At 36.1% G+C, this 6000-nt stretch overlaps 1 protein-coding gene across 2 annotated transcripts in view; it reads right to left on the bottom strand.

The window, feature by feature from the left end:
* The window catches only part of ADGRB3 (adhesion G protein-coupled receptor B3), a 795950-nt gene that overhangs the window by 288632 nt on the left and 501318 nt on the right, over positions 1-6000 (bottom strand). The gene's annotated exons all lie outside the window — the stretch shown is intronic.

Below are 6000 nucleotides of genomic sequence, written 5' to 3'. Positions count from 1 at the left end.
CATCTCATAACATGGATGAAACTGGAGGACATTATGCTGAGTGAAATGAGTCAATCACAAAAGGACAAATATTGTATGAGACCTCTATTGTAAAAACACATGAAAAAGTTTACACACAAAAGGTAACAATCTTTGTTGGTTACCAGGGATGGGTGGGGTGGGGAGGAAATACTAAATAGGCAATAGATGAGTGGTATCTTGGGTGAAGGGTGAGACAGCACACAATACAGGGGAAACCAGCACAACTTGTACAAGGAAAGGCCATGGAAGCTCCTATACATCCAAACTCCCTGAGGGACTGGACTGCTGGGCAGAAGGCTGTGGGGACCATGGTCTCAGGGAACATCTAGCTCAATTGGCATAATACAGTTTGTAAAGACAATGTTCTACATTCTACCTTGGTGAGTAGCATCTGGGATCTTAAAAGCCTGTGAGAAGCCATCTAAGATACTTCACTGGTCTCACCCCTTCGGGGGCAAGGGAGAATGAAGAGAACAGGATACAAGGAAAAGATTAGTCCAAAGGACTAAGTCCACAGCTACCAAGGCTTCCACCAGACTGAGTCCAGTACAGCTAGATGGTGCCCGGCTACCACCACTGACTGCTCTGACCAAGATCACAACAGAGGTTTCTGGACAGAGCTGGAGAAGGATGTAGAACAAAATTCTAACACAAAAATAGACCAGATTTACTGGCCTAAAGGAGACTGGAGAAACCCCTAGAGTATGGCTCCCAGACACCCTTTTAGCTCAGTGGTGAAGTCATTTCCGAGGTTCGCCGTTCAGCCAGGGATTGGACAGCCCCATAAAGCAAAACGGGACTAATGAGGCACAGCAGTCCAGGGGCAAGGACTAGAAGGCAGAAAGGGTCAGGAAAGCTGGTGATAGGGAACCCAAGGTTGAGTAAGGACAGGGTTGACATGTAGTGGGGTTGTTAACCATTGTCATAGGGCAACATGTGTATTAACTGTTTAATGAGAAACTATTTTGTTCTGTAAACCGTTATCTAAAGTGAGAATAGCAGCATAACTGGAAGAACGTAATGGATGTCATTGAAGTGTGCATGTAGAAATTTTTGAAATGGTATATCTTTGGCTAGGTATATTTTCACCAAAAAAAAAAAGAAAAAAATGGTCAAGAAGGGAGAGGGTTGACATGTCGTGGGGTTGTTAACCAATGTCATAAAACAATATGTGTACTGACGGTTTAATTAGAAACTATTTGTTTTGTAAACCTTCCCCTAAAGTACAATAAAAAAAAAAAAGGGAAAAAAAAGTTAAACATAAAAAAAATTTATTTCTTTCATAGTCTATTTTCATTAGAAGGACATAAATAGCAAATGAAAACCCAAGCAAAAACTAAATAATTTCCAGTGTTTGTCAGTTCAGTGCCAATTAGACTCAGATGTCTGTATTTTCCACTTCTGCCCACTGTTTTGTAACGCATGTACATGATATTTACTGTACCTAATATTTGCACTGGTGGCCTTATGAGTCTTCCAGTTCTCAAAATAATCTACTGAGTAAAATTAAAGAGATAACATTGTTTGAAGAAAAATTTAGGCGAAGTTTTATTTTGCTGTATTACAGATCTCTGAAGATCAACAATCTATGCGTGCTCTCTCTCTCTCTCTCTCTCTATATATATATATATACATACACACTATCCACTATTGAACCACAATTTTCATTTAAGCAGAGTGTTTCATGTTAGATTACTTGAGGGTTCACTAGGAATCATGGAAACCACTAAAAAGTGGTTTTATCCAAGCTGCCCTTAATCTGGGAAACAAGGTAGGAAATAAAATCTCATTTTAAAATCTAGAAAATGCTTTATCTCCTGTTTCCAGGATCATAACTGCACATCGATATTCTCTAAGTGTCTGTGCTTGCTTGTTCAGGTCTGTAATAGTCTGGGCTTAACAGGCTTGTCCTTCCATCCTTTCTCCTTCCCTCCCTTCCTCCTTCTCTCTCTCCTTCATTCCTTCCTTCCCTCTTTTCCTTCATTCCTTCCTTTCAATAAATCTACCCTTTTTTTCTAAGAAGGAAATAAAAATGTACTTTAAAAACCAAACATTTAATAGTAAATAGTCATTATCTTTCTGGAATTACCATGTACATTTTTAAGGTTTCTTTTTTAAAAGTTCTAGCAATCAGAATAGTAACCTAGCCATCAGAATAGTATCAGAGCCTTACCTAATTTGAGATAAGAAACCAATGAGTGATCTATCTATGATAGTTGCACTTATGTTTCCATTGGCCTGAACAGCAAAAAGGCATTTAATACAGGAGAAGGTCAACAGTTTCACTTGAGTAAAACCTTCCCAGTTAATAATTACAAAATGGGATAACTTAGTGTTTTTTTTCCTCTCCCTTTCTCCTGAAACAAAAACAACTTGCTTTAGGGACCTGAATCAAAGAAAAAAATAAATTAGTCTAGGGAAGCATGCATTTCTCACCTTTTATGCTCTATAGCTGAGAACTTTGTTGTCTCTTTGGTTATTGCTGAGTATAGAGAACCTGATATATACTGTGTTAAATTGGATGCACATCTCAGTTGTACAATGGAATAAACAAAAGCATAAAATACATGGTATTCGTGCCTCAGAGTATAAATAACTTTTTGAGATTCATTTTCAAGAAACTATTATTTTCCCGGTGAACATTTTATGGATTGGAACAAATGTTCTTTGGTTTTTATTTTTTAGTTATTCTGTATCCAGTTACAACACCCCTAGGTGAATGATGAATAATATGTGTATTTCCCACAATGTAAAACTAAAAAAAAAAAAAGTCAAAATCAGCAAGAAAGATTAATAGAAAAAATTAATATATGAGACACATTAAGATTATAGCTATACACAGAATGATTTACATGGAATTTTACACTACAACAGAGGAAACACATCCACATGTATTCCTCTGCAAACGTGTATTCCTAATGATAGTTAAAATAATATCCAGAGAGAGACCAGTAGGAGTTGTTTATTCATAGGAAATACTATTACCTAACTTGTTCAAGTGTAAATAACTGATGTGTCCAAAAGGTTTACAAAACGGACTTTAAAAATATTTTCTACATTTGAAATTATTCCACTTTTTCCTACCTTGTTCTTTTGGATATTTATGTAAGAGCCACAAATATTCACATAAAGAAACAAAGCACTGTAAAATATTTCATATTCCATATGTAAATCACTGTGACATGGGTATGGCATTAAGCCTGGTTTACTTAGTACAGCTTTTGTAATACTGGACAAAGATGGTTAAGCAGAAGGAGCACCTGAAACTGCTTACCCCAGTGTATGACATTACACGCAACTGGTGATGAAGACTGCATTTCAATGGCCACCCTTGCGGAGAACATATGGGAAGGGAGCAAAGCCTCCTTAGGATACCATGGATAATGGTTTTATTTAACAGTAACTTTGTACAAATGCACAGGAAAAACCAGGGACTGTCTGTTAATAATAGCCCAGCAGGGGTCTCTGAAACATGTAATTGCCGTATATAAGGACATTTGAGAGTTTTAGTAGAGTCTGAAAGCAGAGAAGGGACCTGGTGGTGCAGTGGTAAAGTGCAGGGCCGCTAACTGAAAGTTCACTGGTTCGAACCCAATAGCCTCTCAGCGGTAGAAAGATGTGGCAGTCTGCTTCTGTAAAGATTTCCCCTTGGAAACCTTATGGGGCAGTTCTACTCTATCCTACAGAGAGTTGGAATAGACTCGATGGTAACAGGTTTGGTTTGCTTTTGAAAGCAGAGAAACGTAGGCTACATCAGAATAGAACTGTTACTCTCTTAGCCAATTTGACTATACGGTCTCACTTGTTCCTTAGGTTAAACATGAAGAAGGGTTTAAAAGCATTTCTCAACCTTATCACTGTTAACTTCTCGTGGCACAGTGGTTAAGACCTTGGCTGCTAACCAAAAGGTTGGCAGTTTGAATCCACCAGCTGCTCCTCGGAAACCCTATAGGACAGTTCTGCTCTGTCCTATAGGTCCACTATGAGTTAGAATTAACTCCACGGCAAGGGGTTTGGTTTTGGTTTTAATTCTTTCTTGTAGGGGCTGTCCTGTGCATTGTAGGATGTTTAGTGACATCCTTGGCTTCCACCCACTAGATGCCAACAGCACTCCCCTTCTACAGTAGTGACAACCAAGAATGTCTCCAGACATTGCAAGATGTTCCCACAGGGACAAAATCATGCCTGGTTGTGAACCACTGAAACGAACTTGTTGTTAATACCCAAATTACACGTCATAATATTATAGATGTAGCTATTCAAGATTAAGTTAATTAAGGGATTCCCAAACACGAGTTCTCAAAGAGGTGCTTGGCAATGGTACAGTTTTCATTTAAATGAGATTAAATGACAAAAATAAAGACGATATAGTGACTTTTTATCATAGCTAAATGTACTTTATATTATAATTTTTCTATTTGAATTTTTAGAAGTTATCGTTTTGTGTGAAAAAATGCTCTTTATTTAATGATATGATGGTGATAATATATAGTGTTATTTTGGATTTTTTTTTTTTAGTAAAATAAGTTGATAACTATTCATTGAGAACCAATTACATCCCAAGTTAATACATAGTAACTATGAATTTATATCTCATAGTATGCCCTCTTTCTTTCTCAAAAAATTCTTTTACGGTATTCACAGAGCCCTAAGTTAATAATATTTGAACTAGGTGGTCTGTTTCTGTCATGATTCTGGTACTAAAAGTAGAAAAGTTCAGGTAAATTGCACTCCTACTTAATAAGTTTTACTTTTGCATGTCTGTGAATTGTCACAGAGTAAAAGAGAGAATTGGAAAATAACTGATAAAGTTGAGGTAGTTTACTCAAGTCAGAAGTCATTCACGGGGTAATTGAAGAAAATAACCTATTTTTACCTAAATGATCTAAATTCCAATTGTGTAAATGAGGCCACAGAATGTCTGGTTTTAATGTTAACATAATTATGTTTTCACTTTTTCTTTTCATAGGGATTACTACAACTGTTTCAGTTAAAGTAACTCATAAATGTTTAAATTAAAGATTTTTTATCTATTTTCTAGGGTCTTTTGAGGGAAGACTAATTTTGCAGCGATGGTGAATATATTTATGTATTTAAAAAATTCTAGGAAACACTTCCAATATATTTAGTATATCCAGATTTTTCCAACATCTGCAGCAGCCTGTGGTATATATATACATGCTGTATATATACACACACACATATATAATCATTTTGTAATGCAAGAAAAGCATGCAGTGATGTTAGTGTTAGAGATGGCTTCAGAATTTAGAGTTATTCTGCCACCTCCGAGAAAAGTAGATTCTATTGAGACAAAGTATCTCAAGCACAAAGACATGATTGACTGGGTATATCGCATTTGGCTTTGCAGGAAATACTTCTCCTTTAACAATTCTAGAGAAGTTATAGCCCTCAAAGACCACCAAAAATGCAATACACTTTCAGGAATAGATTAATTCATCCACGATCTAGCTGTTATTAAAAAAAAAAACAACTTTCTTTTAGTGAAATCATTTGCTTCAAAGCTCTTCATCTAGTAATATTACCATTCGTTTGAAATGTTTAAATCCAGGGATACATTTGTATTATCATCCTTATTAAACTGGTCATTGTGCATAGCTTAATCTGAATCACAGATATTCTAATCTCATAAAGTTGTAAATGGCATCAACATGACCTATCTTTAAAAATTATTGAACATTCTCAAAGATAAAATGAAACACAGTGTAATATTTAACTCTCATTACCACCTCGTCCAATATATAGCTTTTAAAGTGAAATCGTTTTTAGTGTCCTTTTTTACACTAATGTCAGAGGACATCAGGGTCAGCTTCTAGTCTTTATATAAGCCAAGAATTCAAATACCGTAACCTGCAGCAAGAATGTGATTTCTCTTTCTTTCAAAGACTCAATGCAAATTCCATTTGGATTCCTAAGAGACCTTGTGATCGACTTCACATTTTTGCTTGAAATGCAGCG

This window comes from Trichechus manatus, unplaced genomic scaffold (assembly GCF_000243295.1).
Source record: "Trichechus manatus latirostris isolate Lorelei unplaced genomic scaffold, TriManLat1.0 scaffold00083, whole genome shotgun sequence".
Lineage (NCBI taxonomy): Eukaryota > Metazoa > Chordata > Mammalia > Sirenia > Trichechidae > Trichechus > Trichechus manatus.
This window is presented reverse-complemented; position numbering and strand designations above follow the sequence as displayed.